The sequence below is a fragment of the Microtus oregoni genome, unplaced genomic scaffold, assembly GCF_018167655.1.
Source record: "Microtus oregoni isolate MIOR12 unplaced genomic scaffold, Mior012 000005F_ref0000423, whole genome shotgun sequence".
Classification (NCBI taxonomy): Eukaryota; Metazoa; Chordata; class Mammalia; order Rodentia; family Cricetidae; genus Microtus; species Microtus oregoni.
The window spans coordinates 47,440,538-47,466,558 of record NW_024543064.1 but is presented as its reverse complement, the minus strand read 5'-3'; the positions used below and the strand labels follow the sequence as shown (position 1 = coordinate 47,466,558).

The window sequence follows — 26,021 nt, the reverse complement described above, 5'->3', positions numbered from 1 at the left end:
CCATTTTACAGGTGAGTGAACTGAGACAAGTCAGAGAACTTGCTCCCCACAGCATTGCTACTAAAAGCCCAAGCTATTCCACCTTATAGCACTGTCTCTGCACTTAACATGTCCAGTCAACTTCCAGAATGAAGCTGAACCAGAAGAGCGAACCTCTTGCAGAGCAATGATTGATTCATAATATCACAGGTTTAATTTTGTGTTCCAAAATGTTATTACCCAACTGACTGCCAAAGAGAGTAGAAAATAAAGATTGAAAATCCCTGATTTCAGGTTTGTACAACAGTTTATACAAGAGATATAGCATATGAAAGGTAGGATAGATGGTTGGGATGTGGGTCAGGGATAGAATGCTCACAGGAGGTTGCAGGTTCCATCCCCAGCACAACAAATCAATATAAATAAATAAATTAGGCAGACAAGTGAATGAATCGAGAATGGGGCACCTCAAGTTGCCTTTCAACCTTAACTTCATATTAGTGTGTGTTAATTAAAAACATGGCTCCATGTCCAGACAGACTGGTAAGTGGCTGAGGAAACAAGCTTCATGGCAACAGGACATCTCAAGCTGTGGGCACATCAGCACACATTCTGCATTGAAACAGAGCAAGCTCACAGCAATTCCCACTCATTTGAGCATCAACACTTTACTCCCAGAACATCTTGAAAGGAAACAAAAGTATGAACAGGATGACTAGGAATTACAAATCAAAATCTGGTTACCAGTGTACACAGCAGGATGAGGCAGAAACACCCAGAGCAGCATCACTGTGTATTCAACAGTGTGGCAGAGGGTTAAGATGAAAGGGAATTTGAAAGGGAAAAGATGAACATAGTTTTGGACTTGTTGGCATTAGAATTGTCAAAACAGTTGAAAACAGGTCTCGTATTTGTGCCGTGTTCACAGAAGTATCATTCACAACAGCTTTAAGATGGAAGCAATCCAAATGTCTGTCAATACACAAACAGATGAACAAAACATGGTAATATGCACAGTAGAATACTATTCATTCTTAAACATGAAAGAATTTCTCATGGATATACCTTGAGAAGATATTTTGTTTGTTTTGTTTTGTTTTTCAAGACAAATTCTCTCTGTGTAGCCCTGGCTGTCCTGAAACTCATTCTGTAGGCCAGGCTGTCTTTGAATGCAGAGATTCGCTTGCCTCTGCCTCCTGAATGCTGGCCTCAAAGGCATATACCTCCACCACCCGACAACATATTTCACATTTAAGTGAAATACAGCATTTCTAAAATGACTAATATGAATGTCTGTTTCCATTTATATGAGGTAAAGATGGAATGGAATGCTGGGGATGGGATGTGCAGTTACTGTCACTGAGTGAAGAGTTTCCATTTTCAAGATAAAAATTCTGGAGATCTAGTATCAATTGATATACAACAGTGTCAATATATTTTAATACTACTGACCTAACACTTTTTAAAGGTTAGTTGTTAAATTTTACATTATGTTTTACCATGGTTTCTTTTTTAAAAAAATTTTGAACTACCGGATCAAGATATGGTACACATTTTTGAGTTTACCTGTCTAGAAAACGCTCCTGCCATGCTATTCTATTAACAAAATGATCACAGAGTCCTTCCTGACTCCTAAATGACTGAGGGCCAACCAACCACTGTCCACCTAGTGCACCTAGGGAGACCAAAACCAGAGTCATCAGGACATTTATCTGATCACTGCAGGCCAGAAACTCATCATCCTGGGACAGTTCTCTATAAGGGGAATCTGGAGAAAAATCTCACTGTGGTAAGAAAAGAGATCGAGAAAAAGGAAGATGTCTCCAGGACCCCAAATCAAAAAGGCCATAGGGCCTGTCTGTCCCTTTAAGAATCTCTGGCTACACAAAATAAACACCAAGGGAGAACAGGAAAGCAAGCTGGGCATCAAACTTTTAGAAAGGCACAAAAATTTTCCCCCATAGCACCTTTTGGAATCTTATGTAAACAGTAGCATACAATTCCATAATTTAGGAATACAATTTCAAATTTAAGGTAATCTTATTTCCATTAGGCAAAAATATCAATATATTAGCTCAGAATGCTACTTTGTTGCTAAAGGGAAAAAATTTCATCAGCATCAATCTGAATATGTTCTTTATAGGTAGGAAAAGATGGTGTCATGCATAAAACATTCAGAAAGAGAAACAACCAGAAATACCAATGTTGGTAAGTTACAGGAAACGCTAACAATGAAGTCACAACACAGCAGCAGAGTACAGAGATCAGACCCTGTATCCATGTCTCTTTCATTGAAGTGCTTAGCAGTTTCCCAGCTCTTTAGCACACGGCACCATTTATGGTGTATTCCCCGGGTTTGATTTTCAATATACACAAAGTTTAATCTTATAAAACCCCAAGCAACTAATAAATGTTTACTAAGTATACTGACTCTCATGTGAATTAAGAGGCACACAGAAAGGGGCAAATGAAAGAAAAGGGGGCCCAGTACTGAACGTGAGGCTGGGCTCAGCTAACTGTGACTTAATGCAGATGAAATATCCAAAAGCTATCCTGCTACAAATTAATATCAAACTACTTCTATATCTAGAATCTGAAAGGTTTAAAGAATCAAACCACATAGAGGTGCCTGGGGCAAAATACTAAAAATGAACTGCACACCCCAGGGAGTGTGGCTATAAACTTGTTATCACAAGTCTTTACAAAATAAGCTAGCCTCCATTTCACTGAAGCAAACCTGAGCAATCAGGAACATCAAAACTAGGAATGTGCCTGGTACAGTACCCATAGCTAGTGAGGCCATAGATCTTAACAGAAAGCCTGCTACAAGTACTTTCCTAAACCAGTATAAATTCCTAACTGCAATCTAAGCTCTCACCCTTAGAAATGCTTGCCTCTCATCAAAGAAGTGGCTCCTTACAGCAGACGGAGACCACCACAGAAAGTCACAACTGGTCACAATACAGAGAACAAATGACCATGGGGTACTGAGACCCAACTGATACATCCACAACATAAGTGGTACATCTAAGACTCAGGGAACATCCTGGAAGAGGGGTGAAATGAGTGTAAGAGTCAGAGGACCAGAAAGTATGCTGCAAGATTGTGTCTTCTAGATGTGACAGAAAAGCTATACCCATAAACTCTCAACAAAATGGCCGCTTAAACAAGACCAGTACAATGGCAATACCAGCTGACATGCCAACATAGATGAGGGAAATCTCACAGAGCCCCATCCCAAATGAAGAGCTATAGGCAACTAGCGACGGCTGAGAGAGGGAGCGTTAGTCTTCCCCTGGAATGAACACCCTAATTGGTGTTCACTCTAATTGGTTATCTAATACCAAGTCCCAAAAACATACACACACACACACACACACAGAGAGGCAACTCTAAATGGACTTAGCAAGCTATATTTATATATTTATTTGCATAATACATATAAGTAATAATTAAATGAGGCCATTTAGAGGAGGGGCTGGAGGAAGGAGTGAATGGTGTGACTATATTTTAATTTAAAATAAACTATGAGCTGGAAAGATGGCTTAATGGTCAAGAGCACTAGCTCCTCATCCAGAGAACCCAAGTCAGTTCTCAGCACCCAATAGGCAGCTCTTAAATGGCTATAACTTCAGTTCCAGAGGAGCCAACATTTTCTAGCCTTCAAGGGAAGAAGGCACAAAAGTTGAATATACATACAAGTTAGCAAATAATTCATACACACAAAATTAAATTTAAAAATTAGTAATAAAATAATTTTTAAAACTACAAATGATAACTCATCATAAGTACTCATAACTTAAGACACATCTGAAAGTACTAAGGATTGGGCAATCAGCATTTCTACCATGAGAGGAAATAGCTATCCTTATTTACTTAGAAAGGCTCACTACAACATACCTAGTAAATACAAAATTTGTCTCTTTACAAGAGAATATCTTCCAGTCAACCATTTAATGTGGCTTCTAACTCAACCTTCCAGAGCAAACCTTAGAATCCAAAAGCTCAGACTGTTAAGGGTGGCTGAGGGAAAAATCAAACCACTGGTACACTTCTCTGATAGCCAAGTGCACAGGAATGAATATACACCAAGGAATGAGAAGAATGGAAGCTCGGTGGTTAAGAGCACAAGATGTTCTGCAGCATCTGCACAGTGGCTTGCAACTGTTTGTAACTCCAGCTGGAGGGGATCTGATGACCTCTTCTGGCATGCACAGGGAACATGCTGTGAAGACATACATACAGACAAGGTACTCATACATATCAAATAATTTCTACAAAAAAATTAATTAAAACTAGGTAGATTTATGATGTTTCTACTAAAGTTCTCTCTGTGTGTGTGTGTGTATGTGTGTGTCTGTCTGTCTGTCTGTCTGTGTGTACACAGGCCAAAGTCTCTAGTCCAAACTGGCTTTGAACTTGGTACGTACTGGAAGATGACCTTGAACTTATTCTCCTACCTCTACCTCCCAAGTTCTAACCTAGTGTTCCGTGCATGCTAGACAAGCACTCTACCAACTGATCTATACCACTAGCCCAAGAGCAGTAAGATCAATGTGTGTTTTTTTAAATAATGCATGTAACTAAAATCTGGAAAAAACTTTGAGACAATATATATATTCTAAGGAAATAATCAGAAATATGTATGTATATATAGAGAGAGGGGGTATAAATGTCTGTATGTTCAGTATAAGTGAGACAAGCAATATACAGACCCCACAGTCCAGAATTAGGTTAAACTTCAGTTCATCCATGCAATAAAAACTATGCATTATAAAAAGTTGAGGTATACAATTAAAAGTTATGAGTATAGGGTTTGAGGCAAGGAATCACTTGTTGAAAAAGACTCATAATAAAACAATCTACAATCTCCGTGAAAACTCTTCTTTTACTTGAGGGGTGTGGTGGTGAGCACCTTTAATCCTAGCACCTCAGAGGCAGAGGCAGGGGAATATCTGTGAGTATGAAGTCAGCCTGACCCACAATAGTGACTTCCAGGACAGCCAGGGTTATGTATCCAGACTTTTGTCTCAAAAAGAAAGCAAACAAAAAAGTAAAAAAAAAAAGTCTTTTTTAAATGTACAGGTTCATAAACACAGCAAACACTAATTAATAAACACTAGGTTCTTAACAAAACTATTTACCTAAATAGCAAGTCTTACGAGTTTTGTACTTGGCTCCTAAGTTTTCTTATAAATTTTTATCATTACTTTAACATTTCTTATGATTTGTGTGTGGAAGTGCGTGTGCACATGCTGTGCACATGTGCAAGTTGGATCTCTCCTTCCACCCTGAGTCCCACAGGTGAACTCAGGCTGTCAGACTTTGGAAACAAGTGCTTTCCCCTGCTAAGCCATCTGGCTGGCCCCACTGTTTAAGTTTTCTAAAAGACAAACTTGCTATTGTTTACAACTCAGCGGTACGATAAATCCCATTGCCTAGAAAGAACCAATCATTAGGTTTTTCTCCTGACAACTCTGAAAGGATATTAACAATGAATGCACAGTATTCTAATTAAACCCTACCTATGTGTTAAACATATAGTTATTACATAGATGACCTAAAATTAATTCAAAATAACATTTTAGAGAACATAGTGTCATGTCAATAGAGATCAAAATGCCTGCCATTGAAGAGTTCCTAAAATATGTATCTTTCTTGTTCAATATAGGAAGGTTATAATTATTTTAAATGCATATCCAACAGCTTTTAAATATTAAACAAAAGAAAAGACTATTAGAAGAAAAAAAGAAAACAAAAGCTCCCATTCAGGCCCAAGTCTTAGTCAACACAATTCTGCCTCAGGGTTTCAGCTATAAGTAACTTCACTGAACTATCCGCTCTGGTTGCACCCCACCTTGAGAATTCGCTGACAACAGAACTCTCTGCAAGGACAAGGTATGGGTTGGTAAATTTTGACTCAAACATGGCTAGAACGGACAGTGACCATAGGCACAACTGAAAACAAGCAAGCCACTGGAGGATCTGCAGAGCCAGGGGACCCTGCACACTGCAACAGTTTCAGCATTACAGGCCTGACACCAAAGTGGTGTGCTGTCCCTAAACCAGAACACAACAGAGAAGCATACAGAGCTTGAGACCAGAGCGTAAAATAGTTTCACCTCCTAAAACTTAATTTCCTTAAGTCTCAAATTAAATGAAACCAAAGTACATTTATTAGTCAGGAGCTTTCAAACCTCTGGAGAAGTGGATGTTAGGGAGGGAAAGGGATGCCCACCTACAAGTGCATGTCCATGTGTGCACGCAGAGCCCAAAGGTCAAATTTGAGTGTCATCAACTTTGGTGGCCATCGTCAGAGTTAAGTGTATGCGTGTTTTGAGATGGGGTCTCTCAATGGAACCTGAGGCTTGTCAATTAGCTAAGGCTGGCTAGCCAGTGAGCCCCAGGGATCCTTCTGTCTCCAGCACTGCATTATAAAGCACATACTAGCACACCAAGTTTTTTACATGGATGTTGGGGATTGATCCTCATGCTTTCGGAGCAAGCACTTTACCAACTGAGCCACCTCCCCAGCCCATCGCCTTTTCCCACTGTTACTGCTCCTGCACTGGGTAACTATTACATGGACATAATAGGGAAGACGGGAACAAAAAGAGAAGTCTTTTTTAGAGCAGGGTTACTGCTGCTTGCTTTTTTAAAGACTTTATTTTTACTTTATGAGTGTTTGACTGCATGTATGTATGTGCACTATGTGTATGCATGGTGCCCATGAGGCCAGAAGAGGTGTCAGATCCCTGGGAACTGGAGTCAAACACAGTTATGAGGTCCCATTTGGAGGCCAGAAACTGAACGCGGGTCCTCTGCAAGAACAGCCAGTGAGTGTACTTAAGCACTCAGCCATCTCTCCAGCCCACAGAACAAGGATTCTTAAAGTTTTTCCATGTATGACTCCTTTCACATGGAAATTTACACAATCCAGGACATACAGGGATATAAACCAGATACATAAATCAAACACAGACTAACAATAAAACATAAAGAAATCTTTTTTTTTTTTTGAGACAGGGTCTCATTATGTAGTCCTGATTATCCTGGAAGGCACAATATAAGCCAGGCTGGACTTGAACTCACAATGATCTGTTTGCTTCTGCCTCTGAAGTGCTGGAACTAAAGGCGCTATGCCCAGAAACTTTAAAAATAACTCCTTAATATATATTTACCATTTGCTAAAGACCAAAGCAATTTTTGCTGGTTATTTTTACATCAAGAATTAAATCTTGGCAGAACATTTGATACTGTGTCCTACAGTATCAAATTTCAAGGTTGATCAATGTTTTGATTTTTATAATCACCAGTGCTGAGACTGCCGCTTCACATATACACATAGTATAAAAAGGCAGAAATAGATTAACTATTATATAACAGGTGATTTGTCTAAGCAAAATAAAATACCTAGCCCAAATAAAGATATTTAAAATGATTTTTATGAAGGCTATACTGCAACAGAACTTTTAAAATGTTTAAGTAAGAAAAAGCAGACTATATATACCCTGCAACAAAAATTACATTATGCAGACTCATATACACATTACTGGCAAAGACTGGATAGAATTTTCTTTATTGTAAAATTGCTTATGCAAAAATATGTTTTCCTTTAGTCTAACAATAGTCTCAATATACAAGTAAATGTCAACATTAAAGATAACATTTTTTTTGAGACAGGTTTTTTTTGAGACCTGGTTGTTCTAGAACTCACTCTGTAGACCAGGCTGGCCGCAAACACACAAGAGATCAGCCTGCCTCTGCCTCCTTTATGCTGGCATTAAAGGCATGTGCCACCACTGCCCAGCTACAGTGAACATTTTTATTAAAGATAAAAATTCATTATTAAAATGCTTAAAACAGTTTTTAAAAAAGTTTAATTATTCCTAGCAGCAACTTGAGATTGGTTTGGGCATAACACTGCCTGCCCTTCAGATTATGCACCCAGTACACCTCCCCAAACAAACAGCACTAGCGCTCCTCTTTTATAGGATACCATTGTTATTAATAACCAAATAGACAGAGCCTAAAGAATCCTACTATCTCTTAGATCACCTCAAAGTCTTCTGCCCATAAAATGTCTCAGCCTAAGTGCAGAAGAAATGGTTCAGCAGTTAAAAGCACTTGCTGCTTTTTCATAGAATGAGAGTTCAATTCTTAGCTCCCACAGCCATCTGGAACTCCAGCTCCAAGGATCTAACACCCTCTTCTGCGTGCATCCATACACATATATACATAATTTAAAGTTTTTAAAAATATCTTGACCTCTTTGGAATTAGTTCAACAAACAAGTATTTAATTTAATAAATTCTACATGTGGCTATTTTATAAACAGCAGTATCAATCAATGACAAATCAAGCATGATGTAACACACAGTTATAATCTCAGCACGTGGGGTGCTTAGGTAGGAGGATCACAAGTTCAAGGCCAACTTGCATCAAACAACAGCAAGAACCCACCAAAGTACTGGTTCACAGGTCACTTCCTTGCCACTCTCTTTTTCCCCTCAAAATAGGAAATGAGCCATTTCCTGAGGCACTATGATGTCTTCCAATTGTCATGGTCTTGTATGTCAATAACCTTAAACCTACTTAGATAGTTCCAATGAACTAAAAACTAATGTGCTCAGGTTGACCGTCTTCATGATCTCTTAAAACCATGAGAGCTCTAGTTCTAACCTGAGGACAGTAAACAGGGCTCCCAGCTAACAAGGAACTAGTGCAACAGCCTTCCCTGACTCTCAAGAGTACCTGGTGAAGGCCCTTTAAAATGTCCCCTACTTTACCGAGCAGAGCAGTATTTTCATCTGAGTGGCAATTTGTAGAAATAGTCTTCTTTTGGTGTTGCCTGATTCCTATTACTTGATTTTGGGGTTTTGTTTTGTCTTCTCTCAGGTATCTGAGCTGGTGAGATAGTTCAGATGGTAAAGAAACTTGCTATACAAGAAAGAGGACCTGAGCTCCAGGAGGCATGGTGAAACACGCATATAATGCCAGGACTAGAGAAGTGAATACTGCCAGCCTAGTCAGTCAGTGAGACTCAGTCTCAAATACATACATTTGGTGACCAGCCTGTGAGGGAACCTGAACATCAACTTCTGGGCTACACACAAAGCCCATATACATACAGACCACACACACACACACACACACACACACACACACACACACACACATTGAAAAGAAAATACATTAAGCAAAAGAAAAGCTCTAATGGGCACTTGGGTTTTTTTCCTCTGAAAGAGCTCTTGAGATGTTCTTTCTCTGAGTTGGTCTTAAACTCCTGAGTTTCCATCACCCTCTACCTCAGCCTCCTTTGGTTTTAGAGGGCTCAACAGCCTCTTCATAGGATTTCTACTGTACACCAAATACAATGGCTTGGTTCAGGATATATGTATGGACCAGCAAGAGATGACAGTTAAGCAGTGCAATTATAAGTTCCAGAACATGGCTAGGTTGTCTGACATCCAAATCTTAAAAGTGAGCCAAGGTAAGCAGCACACACAAAAACACTTGCAGTCTTTTGTTTTTGAAATAACTTATTTTTTATTTTATGTGTACTGGTGTTCTGCCTGCATTCATGTCTATGTGAGAGTGTCAGATCCCCTGGAACTGGAGTTACAGACAGTTGTGACCTGCCATGCAGGTGCTGGGAATTGAACACGAGTCCTCTGAAGAGCAGACAGTGCTCTTAATCACTAAGCCATCTACACACACACACACACACACACACACACACACACACGCACTTGTAGTCTTTAGTTTAAGGACACTGCTGCTCTTTAGAAATTTCATCCCTCAGTGGTTGCTAGTTAGAAAACATTTTGCCCCAATACACACTGCTGTATACATGGTGAAGTTTTCAAGTCAACACACAAAAGACCAAATTAACACAGAAAGTACTGAGACACTAGACCTCTGCCCTGCCAAAACAGAAAACTGTGCTCCAGAAAACTAGGAGCAATTTTATCATCTCAAAGGCCAGTGGAGAATAAGCTAGAAGGGTAAGCAAACTCTTAAGGGAAGTACCTTAGGACCAGAAGGCATAATTCAGGAACTGAGACTAACGGTCAGGTCCAGTCTGTTAGATTTGATACACTGTAAAGCTCAATGCTTCTACATATCTACGTACCCATCCTAATGATGATTGCGCTCCAACTATATGATACAGAGAAAGAAATATCAGCAAACAATAAAGCATTTCCTATTTTTTTCTATTCTTTTTTTCTTTCCTTTTTTTTTTTTTTTGAGAGAGAGAATCTTTCTATTACATAGCTCTGGCTGTCTTCAAGCTATATAGAACATGTTGTCATGAACTCAGAGTTTCTCTGCCTCTCAAATCCTGGAATTAAAGACTCAAACTTACCAAAACACGAATCGCATTTTAGGACAGTTAAATGAACCCAAATATCCTGCTAAAAAAGAAAAACAGAAAGAAATAGAAAAAGAAGAAGAAAGAGGAAGGAGGAATAGGAAGATGAAGGAGGAAGGGAAGAGAAAGAAGGAAGGAGGGGGAGGAGAGAGAGAATATTAAAGGGGTCGTACCAGGAATGGTGGTAGTTCACACCTTTAGCCCCAGGAAACAAACTGAGCCCAGGAATGAATATGAATATATATATATATATATATATATATATATATATATATATATATATAAGGGCAACATATATCCACTGTCCTCAGCAGCTAGGAAGACATGACAAGTCTCGGGGCTAGGAGACAGGCCCTGTCCTAAGTACTCACTGGCCTGCTTATTGCTTGTTTCACCCAAGATATTTACCCTTTAACACCATGTTAGTAGTGCAGATGGCAGAAACCAAGGTGCAAAAACTACTTAAATCCTTCCCCTTTTCTATCTTAATGAGGTATCTGGTAGACAAGTTAGTCCATTAAAACAGCAATCTCTTGTCTATTCCCAGCCCATCCTCACTATAAGGATTACCTCTGACACATATACCCTGCACTCATGAGATTCTTACATGGCTAAGTATATCAATTCCACAGAAGGAATAATAATAACTTACCTGAAATTTATTTATTTAAGCCACCAAAAGGGCCAAAGATATAAAATATTTTGTAAATTTTCACAAATCTGAGCCACTGAACTTGCCCAGACACCCTGCAGTAAAATGCCTGTGCTTGGAGTGCCTCATACAGTGTGTACAATATTTATGATCCTAAACAGAGTTTAGCATTTATTCAATGAAGTCCTCAGAGCCTATCAGGAAAGTGGGTATTTCCATGAGGCAGTTCCCTTCCTCAGAAACCTGTGACCATACAACAACGATAAGTGTGCAAAAAAACCAAAACCTGGGTACAATGGGGCAGGTAACAACTAGTAGAGAGTGAGGCAGGAGGAACTCAAGACCACTCTGGGCAATGAGATCCTATCTCAAAAAGTAGGGATGGGGAAGAGAAGGGAAGTTGAGGTCATGTCAAAACATACTTAGATGAAAAAGTTGGGACTGTTTCCCATAGGCAACAGGGCTTCAAAAGCCTGGAGCCCCAGAAATCCTGTGACCTCCATCAAGCATGGAATCTGCATGGAACACAGACTAGGCAAGAAGTCTGGGGACAGGAAAGGTAGAGTAGCTAGAGGTGAGCAACCAGGAAAGAAAAGCCAGTTTGAAGGCTGTGGTGAAATCAGTCAGCTGGGAAGCCACAGCTGGGGAAAAGGAACTTGAGAAGGAACATCATCACCAGGGTAGGATGGGGAAAAGAGCAGGGAGAGATCAGTAAGAGCAAAGGCCATATCTGGTCTGCTACCTATTTGTATAGTCAGAAACTAACAGGCTTTTACATATTCAAAACACATAGAAATAGTTTTCAGTGTCCACATATAATGGGAAACACTGGACCTTCACACAGGTTAGTTTATATGCTGCCCCACAAAAGCAGATACTATGTGGCCCCAGGAGCTGAGATACATTATGAAGAAGAGCAGGGAAACTGTCCATCAATATGACAATGTGTCAGAAAGAGCTGGCATCAGTTTCAGAGCACTTAAATGTGAGGTGTCAACAAGTCACATTCAGAAGAACCAGTGGGATACAATGCAGGGCAATTAGCCCAAATTCCAGTGAGGTGCTGCTTCTGCTCCTCCCTCCCTTCTTCTCCCCTCTGCTATTAGTTTCCTCCAGATCTCTTCAAGGCCTAGCTTCTCATACTCACCTTCCAAGCCTAACTCAATAGTCATGGCTTCCTCTGAGAGGTGGCCATTTCCCACCTACACATCCTCTATTTCATCATTAATATGTTCAACTCTACTTTCCACCATCTCAAGCCACACTGAAAGTATTTATTGGCATGTTTAACATCTAAGTATGCTTGCTCCTTCAGGGCAGGCACAAACCTCTTTCACCCAATCCCTTGTCACAAGTACCTATGCTGCTTGTCTCCAACGTTTTGCACAGCAGAGAAAATCGCTCAACCAGTATGTGGGAAGGTAAGGAGTAGAGAGGAAGGAATAAAAAGAACTGGGCAAAGGCAACAATGGGATGGACATCTGTACCGCTTACACAACACATGAACCTTGAGGAGAAGCTCCCTGGGGGAGGGAGCAGTCAGAAGAGGAGAACACAGCTACCCACAAAGAGAACTGACACGAGAGAAAAAAGAGTGCTTACTGTGCCCCAGGCACCGGAAGACTGTGGGGCTGGGGCATCTGCCAACAAGGAGCTCTGTTACATAGCAAAGGCAGGAAAAAAAAAGTTTCAACACATGGCTGCAAGGTGAACTCAAGGAAGCAATCTGGAGTATGAAGACAGCAGTCTGTCTGTAAAGGGTTAAAGAATGAGTGGGTGGAAGGAAATGAAAGATTCAAGACATTTGGCAGTAGACTGATGAAGTGGAGAGAGAAGGGCCCCCGGAGCAGTAGCGAGAAGTGGGGTCTTATATTCTTCTTCTTTTTTCAAGAGATGATACCATCCCATCACGTTACTGCCCAGTTTAGAACCTCTGACTTCCTGTTCACCACACCAGAAAGCCCAGAGTAATACGGATCAAAGTGCACTACCTGATTAAGGGCCACTTAGATTACAACTCAGATATTTTTTCCTCTCTGTATATAGTACAGAATGTCTGTCCGACCTCAAAGACTTTGCATATATTGTTTCTTCTAACCAGAAAACTTTATTTGTGTGTGTGCCTGTGTGTCTGTGTATGTCTATGTGAGTATCTGCATGTTGGTGTACATGTCCGTGTGTGTGTCTGTGTGTGTGTATATGTTCATGTGGGTTCCTGCGTATCTGTATACATGTCCGTGTGTGTGTGTGTGTGTGTGTGTGTGTGTGTGTATTCATGAGGGTTCCTGTGTAGCTGTGTACCTGCCCATGTGGGTGCCTGCATTTCTGTATACATGTCCATATTGTATGCCTGCATGTCTGTGTACACATCTATGTGTGTGTGCATGGCCAGAAGCTGATATCAGATGTGTTCCTCAGTCATTCTCCACCTTGGTTTTCTTTTTATAAACACACATATACAGAGAAAGAGAGACAGAGAGAGGCAGAGAGGTGGAAAGAAAGGATGCAATGAAGTCTGTGGACAACTTGCAGGAGTGAGTTTTCTCCTTCCACCATGTGGATTCTGGGAATGGGACTCGGGTCTTCATGGAGCAAGCCCTTTAAACATGAACCATCTTCAGAGGTAGAAAAGTTTCTTAACCTCTTAGCACAGCCTCTTTCACCTTTCAGATCTTAGTATACAAAAAACTTACTACACAGAGTTTGCTCGCTTCTTACTGCTCCACCTTTGTCTTAGAGCAACAAGACATCTCTTCTGACACTTGGCATAAACATCACAAACATTTATTTAACTGCCAAGTTGTTCTTTTCTAGTAGCAAGAAACCTGAAGGACAGAGTCAAGCTGACTTTGTTTTCACATATATCTATATAGAGCTGCTAAATAATGAAGTATAAAAACCTGACAGATTTTTATATTGGCCAGCTTGTGTATTAGACATGGCCTACTTCCTAAAGCCTCATCAAGAGGGCTTACCATCATGTTCAGGCCAGTCCCTTCTATGTTTAAGCACCCTGAGTAGATCTCTGTGAACAAGCGACTGAGGGAGCTGTGTAGAAGTACCATCAGACATCACCTGAGTTTCCCAATGAGGTAACAGATGCACAATGGTCAGCAAAGTCAGCATTTTAGAGTGGCTGCACTGAACAAAATCAATCAGTATGAAACATTTAAGCAATGTATATGCTACTTTCTTTAGTCTAAATTATGCAAATTAATCCTAAAATGTCTTTGTAGGTGTGTGTGGCAAAAAAAAAAAAATATTCTCTTTATAACGCAAATTGCATCTGCCTGCCTTCCTGTGTGGGACCAAAAACCAACCTAAAACCAAGATTTTCCACAGGAAGATATACGTTTACCAGGTTATCCCCCCCCCTCGCCACCCTTCTCTGATTCGTGCATGTGTGCGTGTCTCGGACACACCACCAGCACAAACTCTAAAGCCATCATTTTACAAACAGGTCTGCCTGTGCCCCTATGCCAACAACCAACCAGCCCGAAAGATTATTTTAAATTCTACTAATTGAAAAAACGCTATAAATTACAGCTTCATCATGTTCAGAGAAAATTAACTGCATTAACTATGTAAACATGCCCACAGATATAATCATGGTTAATTGGTGAACCTGTCAGTTCTAATACTCTTAAGCCCTTTAAGATGTTATTAAAAATAAATGATAGTTGCATTCATTACAAATTGTTTTTATTGCTACTTTGTGTAGTCAGACCAGCCAATGTTCCTGAAAACGTTACATCTAAGTTTACTCTTCAAATCTCTCCAGGCAGTCTTCCTACAGAGTCAGGTGGATGACCTTTTGCACCACAGTCCTCCACAGAACAGATTTGGGGGAGGGGGGAGGGTTTGTCTTTCTCAATCTTAAATGGGAAGACAAGAAAAGATTCAGCTACATGTACTTTGCTGTCAAAGCACCTGGATAAGAAAGGAATGGAGACAACACATAGGCATCCTCAGGAATATTAACCTTCATCAGGCGATGAAAGGAGACAGAGACAGAGACCCACACGGGAGCACCGGACAGAAATCTCAAGGTCCAAATCAGGAGCAGAAGGAGACGGAGCACGAGCAAGGAACTCAGGACCACGAGGGGTGCACCCACACACTAAGACAATGGGGATGTTCTATTGGGATCTCACCAAGGCCAGCTGGCCTAGGTCTGAAAAAGCATGGGATAAATCCGGACTAGCTGAACATAGCGGACAATGAGGAATACTGAGAATTCAAGAACAATTGCAGTGGGTTTTTGATCCTACTGCACGTACTGGCTTTGTGGGAGCCTAGGCAGTTTGAATGCTCACCTTACGAGACCTGGATAGAGGTGGGCAGTCCTTGGGCTTCCCACAGGTCAGGGAACCCTGATTGCTCTTCGAGCAGATGAGGGGGGGGGACTTGATCGGGGGAGGGGGAGGGAAATGGGAAGCGGTTGTGGGGACGAGGCAGAAATCCTTAATAAATAAATAAATTTAAAAAATAAAATAAAAAAAAAAGAAAGGAATGGAGAGATGGATTAGCAGTAAAGAACACTGGCTGCTCTTCAGAGGACCTGGGTTCAATTCTTAGTGCCTACAGGATGCCTCACAGTAGCCTGTAACAGAACCTGGCCTCTGCGGGCTCCTGCATACACATGGTGCACATAAGTTCATGCAAGCAAAACATATATAACATAAATAGTAATAAATAAAATTAAAAATAATAAAGGTCTCAAAACTGCTGTTCCAACCACCTGTTCTTTTATCTTCTTCTTTCTTTTGACAAGGGAAGAGGAGGGAGTTGTTATTGTTTGCTTGCCTGTTTGTTTTTGAGACAGAGGCTCGGGCAACCTGGGCTGGGTTCAAACACTCCATTAGCTGAGAATGACCCTGATCTTCCTGCCTCCACTTGCAATGTGCTAAGATCACAGAAGTACACTACTATGCCCAGCTTATTGGTTTTTAATCAATACCTAAATTCAATAAACTTGTCCAAAAAGAATGTTACTAAGAATGAAACACACTTAAAATATACATATATCTCTATGTGCATACACACAGAACTAGGAAAAAGGACTGATTCCCTATGATTTTCTGTTTTGGGTAGGTCTTACTTCAGGAAGTATGATATAGAGCACAAACATAGAGCAGAAACTGTAGAAGAGAAAACAACACATGTTTGAAAGTTCCTTTAAATTTCTGTAAGTGTTTAGGCCGCAAAGATTCCTGGAGTATTATCTCCTTTATAAAATGTTTAATTTTGACACAACTCTAAAGACATCATTTCACAAACAGGTCTGCCTGTGTCTCTGTGCTAGCAGCCTGCCACTGGCTACACACACGGAGTCATGAAAGCTGACCAGCACCTTTACTGGCCCTCCAGGATTTGCAATGCATTCCTCCCGAACTGTGTCCTGGACAGCTTCTACAGAACTTACAGAAAAACACCTTTGTTCCTCATTTTCATTAAAAACTAAAGAAAAACTTACCTAGCATCTTGCATGCTTTCTGCATAACAAATTCGTCACCAATGTTAACTGCCTTCAGTTTTTGTTTATTTACCACTGTTAACAGAAATCTTTCAAAAATACAATATATTAGGTGTTTTGTATGGTCTTCTGGGGACATACCATTATCTTTAAGTATTCTGAAGATCACTTCAGCGGTTGTTTGTTTTGTCTTCTTTCTTTTTTTTTTGTTTTTTTTGTTTTTTTTGTTTTTCGAGACAGGGTTTCTCTTTGTAGCTTTGGAGCCTATTCTGGCACTTGCTCTGTAGACCAGGGTGGCCTCAAACTCACAGAGATCCACCTGCCTCTGTCTCTACCCTACTCCGTGGATAAAAACACCAATAACTTTTTCTCAGAGCTAAATCCAGAGTCTTGGTTCAGAGCATCCAAAACAGATTATCAAAACCAAGAAAGGGGGGTTGGAGAGATGGCTCACTAGTTAGGAGCACTTCCAGAGGACCAGAGTTCAGTTTCCAGAATCCATATCTGACAGTTCAAACCCCATTAACTCCAGTTTTAAGAGGTCCTCTTCTGGTCTTTGTGGGCACCTGTGCCATACATTCACACAGATACACACATCCACATAAATAAAAACAAATCTTTACAGAAACAAACAGGAAGAAAAAGAAAGGAAGAAGAGCAAGACTAACATGCAGTAAAAATCTACTTTCCAGGGGAGGTGACAAATTGCCCCAGTCAATCGCCTTCAGCCTGGGTTCTTGGCACGAGGTCCTCCCTAGCAGCTGTTCTCGACCCCTTCCCTGAGTAAAGGAGAGATTCCTCACAGGATTTTCATTCTAAGGAAACACCTTCGAATCTGTCCTGAAGGAAGCCTGAGAGCAGCGTCTGATGTCTCTGCCCCCTGCTTGCACATCAGCCAACCCCTGAGCAAGGTGCAGGAAGTGGCCAAAGGGAAGAACCTAAGCTCTCCATTCATCCCACACAAACTACAACAGAAGCCATTCTCATCTTTACCAGTTATCAGCCACATTGGCCATAGTGACATCTCAAATTGCTACACTGTTCACCACGGGTTCCCTCTCCAGTAAGTGCCCCAGACTGTCTCGCTCTGGTTGGGGGTCTCACTTTGCATAATCCTTCTACCCCTCAACCACTAGAACAAAACTTAGCCCTGTGCCTCCAAGGATGTACCTTCCTGCACATATTCTCTAATTATGACTAGCTCTTAGGTTTCTTGTATTTAATCTTTGATTGACATGAAAACCAGTTAAACTGTCAAGAGTACTTATAGCTTTAAAAATAACTCAAATGGGTTTTGCTGCACTTCAGGGAAAGCATTATGGACTTCGTGCACCTAGCTTGACTCCAGGCTTTCTGAAGTAGACTTCAGAAGAACTGAGAAATGGTGAGTAAATAAAGCATTTTTGGTACTGGGAAGAAGGAAAGGATGGTGTGGCACAAGGTAGAAGGTGATCCTGTACAGAACTCAAAGTGCTTCACACTTCTTCCATTTGCTCGTTTTATTCTTGAGCCCAAAACCTCAAATGCTCTCATTTTTCCTCCTCATCCACGGACAGAGGCCACAGTCTTGACCTCTTCCTGCTCATAGACTCGAGTCTGCATACAAGCCGACCCCAAACTGCCTCACCTCCTCCTGCTCTCTGCTGAGAAGGCTGGGCTCTAATCAGTGTGTGCACATAAGTCTGCCGCCCATCTCCTATATATACTTCAAGCCTTCGCTCATACTCTATGTCTTCCTAGCATTCCATCCGACCTCAGAACAAGGGAACTCACACTGGTCAAGAACCTACTCAAATGAAGCCTCTTCAAAACACTGGCTGCCAGGTGCAGTAGTGTGTGTCCTAAGTAGCAGCTATTTAGAGGCTGAGGCAGGAGTATTTCTTGAGCCCAGGAGCAAGACTCTGGTCCCATCTTTCTGTATGGAGAGTGTACACACTTTCATGCATATAGGGATATGTCCATATGAATCATGGGTAAATCTCATGTGTGTTTTGGGAGCCACTCACCTTGTATTTTAAGACAATATCTCGGGAAAAAAAAAACACTAGGGCCAGGATTGGCGGCACACTTTTAATCCCACCACTTAATCCCAGAAGGCGTAGGCAGATTTCTTTGAATTCAAGGCCAGCCTGGTCTACAGCTGGTTCCCAGGACAGTCAGGGCTACATAGAGACTCTGCCTACCCTCCCCGCAGAAAAAGACAGGACCTCTTACTTGGACCTGCAGCTCACGTATTTGGCTAGTGTAACTGGTCAGTGAGCCCCAGGGTTCCCCAAACCAGCTTTGGGATCACAAGCACATGCCATTGCATCTAGTCTTTTATATGAGTGCTGAGGATCACACTCAGATCCTCATGCTTGCACTCAAAGCACTCAATCCACTCAGCCACCTCCCAACTCCACCCATCTCTTCTTAAAAAGCATTTTTAAGCAGGGTTTAGCTCTCTTGAGGGACCCTAACAATCTTAATTTTCACCTCTGCCATAGCACCACTCACTGTAAAAGCTAATGTATATTTATAGATAACAAATTTATTTCCATATGTGTCTTAGTCATCTGCCAAGCACTTAGTAGGTACCAGGAGATGTTTATGTATAAAAGAGAATAAACTGATTTGTAATATATTAAAAAAAAATAAGCGACTCCTTAATCTTCAGATTGCAAAGGAGTACTCTGAAGGTTTGTAGGGCCTTTCTGCAACCTCACCATGGATGGGACTTACTCAGTCTACATGCATAATCAATCCATGCCACCAAAACTGGGTACACCCTCAAGGTTTTTCTGCCATACTTCACACTCTATAAGGGCAGGGATTCCTGTGCATCTTATTCCATGTACTCACTCTCTATGACTATTATTAGTAAGAGGTCAACACATACTTACTGAATTAATAAAACGACAAACAAAATGTCATGTGAATTTGGATATTAAATAAACCAGTTACTTAGATTAAAAATATTTCAACAAATGTCAACTGTCTTCTGGCAAGAGCACCCTTAAAAGAATTTTTCTTTTGGCTCCTATCTCTAACCCCGGCACTTGGGAGGCTTGGAACAGGAGGCTCACACACATCTGAGGCCACCTAATGAGTTCCAGACCAGCCGAGGCTAGAAGAAAACCTGCTCTCCAAACAACAATTAATATTTCTTCCCTTTGCTCCTAACGCACATCTTGCCTTGGGACTAAGGATGTACTTCGAGTACTGGGGAACGATGTGAAGAACCAGACATCATAAAACTTCAACTGGAGGTACCACAGGAAGGAACTACATGCTTTATTGTTTCTGGTTGCCACAACTGTGAGAACTGTAGGTGTACTTCAAAGGGAAGTGCATTCACAGGAATCTGTTTCCTACCCATGAAACCCCAACACTTCAACATGGCAGCTGTTTAAAACCATGTTACCAGAAAGTTTCTGAGACCGGAAGCTACAGTGGCATACCTCACTGAGGACGAGAAGAACAAGAAGCAGAGGAAACAACAGCGAAAGAACTTGGTACTTAGCACAAAACACATTAGCAGCGATTGGTCCGTGTCTCTGGACCTCCGTATTACAACATTTTTTAGGGAAAGATCTGCTATTGTCTATCCCAGGCTGATCCAACTCCTGAATTCAAGCACTCCTCCTGCTCCAGCTTCCCAAGTACTTGGGACTCCAGATGTACACCTCACTTGGTTGGAATTATTTAAGAAGGGAAAAGGGAGGACATAGAAACAAGCAGCATTCACTCACACACTCGGCCACCAACGGCTCTGCTCCCTCCTGTGGTAAGTCTGCTTCCAATTTTAACCATGTTCAAAGGAAATGTGGTGAGACTATGACTGTCTTTACATGGGAAAAACAAGGGAACATGGGAGGGCGTTTGTCTCCTCTACTTACTACTTTCTTACATTTTCTAATTTTTCTACAGTGAGCTTCTTCCTTGTTGTGAGAAAATAAGCTTTATGTTAAAAAAAAAAAGCAGGAAAACAACAAAAAAGTTCTACCCAGAAAATTAAGCATACTAAATAATTCATTAATATTAAATCAACCCCCTGCTCTATACTCAGCATACAAACTTCGTGTCTTCCTCCCCCACTTCCACTGTATCCAACAATTCATTTATGCAGCTTCCTCAGAGCAGCTCTGGTTTCTGTGTCCTTGGGCTTCCATGCATTATGTCTGCATTAATTACAAAGACTGCAGAATAACTAACCTGGGTCCTTTGATTTGCTTCTGGAACAGGAGAGACAGTGCCAGGAATGAAATAACTTGTCACAACATGAGGCCAAATATCTCTTTTCTCACCTGGCATCCCCAAGCATGCTCTCTCCACCTGAGCACTAAAGACATTCTGAGCCAGGTAATACTTTGTTATAGGAAGGGCTATCCTGTGCATTGCTGGATATTTAATAGTACACCTAGCCTCTACCCACTAGATGCCACCTTTTCCCCCAGGGTGTACCTTCCAAAACGCCCTAGAGAAAGAAAGGCAATGTCTCACTGACCATGAAACTTTACCAAGTTGTTAACCACTAGTCTGCAGGATTCATCAAGGCTCCTTCATGCACGTCTATTCTATGGCAGGGCTCCATGTACCATTAAGCCACAGTACATCAGAGAACATCAGAAGGTGCTTATCAGCTAGATTCTGCTTCAACAGCCAATTCCCTGCCCACCTGAAATTTATTGTGTGAAAATTAATTTATTTCATTTTTTAAGTGATTTATTTTTATCTTATGTGCATTGGTGTTTCGCCTGTATGCATGTCTGCTTGAGGGTGTTGGATCCCCTGGAGCTGGAACTGAAGTTACAGTTATGAGCTTAAATGTGGGTGCTGGAAATTGAACCCAGGTCCTCAGTCCTATTAAGTGCTGAGTCATCTCTCCAGCCAGGTGTGGTGATGCCCACCTTTACTCCCAGCACTTGTGAGGCCAAGGCAGGTGGATCTCTAGGTTTGAGGCCAGCCTGGTCTACAGACCTAGTTCCAGGACAGCCAGAGCTACACAAAGAAACCCTGTCTCAAGGAAACAAAAGGAAAAGATTCTTTGCACAAATATGCATATTTCAGACAATAAATCTAGTAGCTTAACATCATCTCACTAGATTATACTAAGGAGATACAGAATACGGGTGCTTAATGGGGAAAACACAGAAAATCTGACAACAAACATGTGCCTGCCTGGTCTTCATTGAGCTGTAAAATGTTTTCTATTATTACAATTATTTATACAGTGTTCTCTGTATAAAAACGGTTCTAAATCTACATATATTCTCAGTAGTTGCTTCATTTGTGTTTCTCTCCAAATATATGTGTTTCTTCAAGTTATTCAGAAGAACAGAATGATGTCTTTTGGACAGTATTAAAATCCACAGCTGCTAGTGAGCTGGTGCGATCAGTCTTCCTTAGAACCACTACTGTTTGTAAAGGTAAGCCTATTTAAACTGGCAGACTTCATGTTCTTTGGAATACCCAAGGTTAAGTTCCCTCATGCAATTTAAGGCCAGCATATTCCTGTAAAAGCCAACTCTATCCTCAAAACTTCCTATTTTTCACTAGCAGTTGCCCAAATTAAGGATTTTACAGCCTAACTCCCCCTAGCACCTTAAATTTGTAAAAGGAGGTCACCAAGTAGCCAGAAAGAAAATCATCTTCCTGGTAAAACAAACTGATACTAACACTTGCCTCAGTTACAACAAAATGGAACACGGTTACATTTTGGGAAATGTCTGAATACACTACCAATATTCACTTTCTAGCATCATTTTCAGAGCCGGTAAACAGTGTACTCTGGCATGGGACTGAAACAGCTTAAACTAGCTGTTTTCAACGTGAAGGACAACACTGAAATCTGAGAAAGAAAGAAAAAATACAGCAGTGTAGAGAAACTGAAATACAGTCTAAGTGCCTGGTTAAGAAGATACATCGAATTAAGTTATGATTACTGTTCATAATGTCCACACTCCCTCTAGTATGATGTATCTGGTTTTTTTTTTTTTCAACGTGATCTAGATCCACACAAAAGAGACATCTACTCCGTATTACAGAGCATGCTATATCTGTAGGCAGCTCTGCCTGTCTATAATGCTGGCTGGCAGTCTCCACTAACCTTCACCACGGAGTACAAAAGAATACATTGATCCTTCAATAAAAAGTACCCCTGGATCTTGGGAAACGGAAGCCAGGAATGAAATGACTTGCTACACAGCACCCCGAATCTTATTCCTCACCTGGTACCCCCACACAAGATCTCTCAAATTGGGCACAACTGATTGAGCCAGACCATACTTAGGGGGGTGAGGGTATGTGTGCTGTTGCCACCCCAAATCTTAATACTTGGAAAACACCAGAGTCTCCGAAATCAAAAGCAATAGGCAACATAAAATGTGGTTTTGGAAAAGAAGGAACAAAGATTTAATCAATATAAAATGTTCATCTTTTTTAAAAAAAAAAGTTTTTTACACTGCATGTATGCCAATGCATAACTCAAATATTTTCTTTTTAAAATATTTATTTTCCGGAGGGCAACACCCAAAGACTTGATAATTGTAATCTAATTGTCTCCGTGTTCTACTTATTTAACGACCCAAGGTTTTTATGCCTTCTTCCCTGAAAGAAATAGTGGCAATTTTATACTACCATGAGTACCAGCGACTGAGCTCTATGGTTGGGGAGGAATTTTAATAGCATGGATACTCATGTATCCAAGCAGGGGCTGAAGATAGAACACAGGCGTGAATTAAAACTATCAATTAGGGCACAGTCCTTGTCCCCCGGGAAATCACCTAGAACACACCTCCGAAGGGGGCACACAGGCACCTGGTGATAACCACACCTCTGATCTAGTCTCCCCAAAGAACTTCCTTCGTAAACACGCATCCCAGGAGCCAGGGAGTGTCTCCACGGGTGTCTACTGCATCAGAGACAAGCGGGCGGCCGCGCGGAAGCGGCGGAGTTGGGGAGCCACACTACTTCAGTTTCGATAAATCGAGCCCCTTTAGGTAGGAACTGGCAGTCCCCTCTGCCCTGTCCCTTCGCCCATGGCCCTCCATCACGCTGCTTTCCAGCAAGCTGCGGTCCGGAGTTCCCGGGTGCGCCCCACGCAGTCCCAAAACCCAGAAAGTTCCCCGGCAAAAGCCGACCAGGCAGGACGCGGGCCACGACCCTCGGCGAAGTCCTGAGGTCAGGCTGTCCCGGCGCAAGGGGCGGTCGGCGCGCAGGCCGCGGGGCCATAAACAGGATGTCTGCGGCGCGGGCCGCTGTTCGCAGAGAGGCCCTCCTCCACTCCGCTCCCGGCCGACGCCTGGAAATTCCCGCCCCGGCCGCGCCGGTCACCCCGGTCGCCCCGCTTCGCGCCCCTCGCACCGTCCCAGAGCTGACCGCGGCCGGCCGTCCACCTCCCCACCGTGACACTCACCACTTCCGTGTGCGCCGGGCCGCGCGGCTCCGGGGCACAGCGTCCGTCCGGGTCGGGCGTCCGACTGGCGATTCAGTCAGCTGTCCGGGGCCAGGCGTGGACCCCGCGGCTGAGAAGAGGCCCCGAGAGGACGAGCAGGGATGGGCGCGGGCCCGCGGCGCGTCAGCAGCTGCCGGCTACTCCGCGGCTGTGGCGGCCTGCGCTACGGGACGCGCCGGCGCCCGGCCCCTCCACCGCAGGCCCCGCCCACCACGGGTCCGCCCCTGTAGGCTACGCCCCTCGTCCGGCCCGCCTCCCGTGACGTCAGATACTCCCCCCCGTAGTGGGCGGGGCCAAGACCCGAGCCTGAGGACCCTTGCGTCTTCTCCGCCTGCTCGCCACGCCCCCATCCGGTCTTGCACACGCGCAAGCGTCCCTGCTTGCGTCTTCTTTCTACTTCGTAGGACTTGGTCTCAAATCGCGTGTAATGGCACACTTCTTTAATCCCAGCACTCCGGGAGGCAGAGGCAGGAGGATCTCTGTGAGGTCTCCTGACTCAAAAAAAAAGAAAGAAGGAAAGAAAGAAGGAGAAGAAGATGTAGGCGTGAACTCATGCAGGGAATAAGAATTATCAGCACTGGCCCGCTGAAGTGACCTGTGCCCTTGGAGGCATTAATCGCTGTCCTTCGGTGTTTACCTCCGCCTACGTCCCAGCCCAGCCTCGCCAGAGGACTCAGGAGAGACTTGTTTAGCAAGAACTTCGTCTGTCACTTTGCCCGTTGCTGCGATAAAATATGTGACAAAGAGCAATTTAAGGAAGGGAAGGTTTATTCCTTGAACAAAACACAATTGAAGGGATACTGGCCCAGGTCATCCAGATGAGGAAGTCGAGGTGACAGAAACTTGAGGTGAAAGGTCACATTGCACACACCGTCAGGAAGACAAAAGGATGAATGCTGATGTTAGCCTTCTTTGTTTTCCGTCCGATCCCGGCAGGTGGAATGGTACTGCCCGCAGATTAAAGTGACATTTATCCTCAAGGGCACAGCCAACAGGATAACCTAATCTACATAATCCCTCACAGGTGGTGCACGAGGCTTGTCTTGCACTTGACCCTAGTTTTGATAATCCTCCAGGGGTTGGCCCGGAGTTAACCTAACCTCTCACACCTATACTCTCTCACAGGTTTGGATGGTCTCCTACATAATTCTACTGGTCAAATTGGCAATACTAATCATCATAAGGAGTTAACCAGATAACAAGCCTCAGGTGTTGACAAGTTTCTTCAGGCCCAGCCTATGTCCCGTGTAAGTGGTCTCAGTAAAGGAGCAGGTGAGACTAGCAAATGATGGAGGAGAGTAATAATACCATCGATACCTAAAGTGTGTCCGGTGTGTTTGGTTTTTCACTAGTCATCATCTTTCACACAGTGGGTTTAGTCTGATTCAATACACACACACCACAGTGTGGCTGAAGTATCTCAAATTTTGGCTTTCTAAACTGTGGGTCTTCTCGTAATTTACTGTGGGGTGCTCACAAAATTGTCATCAGGTAAAAAGATTTCTAAAATGTGCAACAACCAAAATTAATAATCAAATTTAGTAATCAAATATAATGAAACTAAGGTATTTCTAGCAGTGCCTGCCCATTCTGTGTCCAAATATGTCGTGCAACCTTGGTTCTGAACACGCAAGTGCACTTTGGCCTGTGGGTGCTATCGCACACGACATCTGCAAACAGTATCTGAAGTGCCTTGGCTCAGATCCACCGTTATGAATGGCACTATTATTACTTCTAACTGTATATAGAAACCTTGCTATTGATAGGGACATTCGGTATGACAAAGACTTTGAATATGTCTCCATTTGTTCCACACCATGCATCAAATTAGTATATGTTTGGATTGGATTCTGCTAAAAGGCTTGATTTTTCCAAACTGACCGAGTAGAGGCTGACAAAATGACAAGATTGTCTGTCGCCCAGTCTAACAATCTGATTTAATCCCCAGAACCCATGTCATGGAAGGAAAGATCTGACCACCAAAAGTTCTCCTTTCACCTCCACATGTGTGGCATCGCACATACGTGGCTCCCACACTCGTACCTATACACACAAAAAATAAAAAATAAATGTTAGAATTAAATTAAAAATAAAATTGCTGTTT

General features: G+C 42.3%; 1 protein-coding gene across 1 annotated transcript in view; it reads right to left on the bottom strand.

Moving 5' to 3' along the window:
- The window catches only part of Jak1 (Janus kinase 1), a 116,369-nt gene extending 92,239 nt beyond the window's left edge, over positions 1-24,130 (bottom strand). The window contains exon 1 of the mRNA XM_041652827.1: positions 23,879-24,130. The gene's annotated coding sequence lies outside the window, so the exon portion shown is untranslated. The remainder of the gene's footprint in view (positions 1-23,878) is intronic.
- Positions 24,131-26,021: the final 1,891 nt, after the last annotated feature.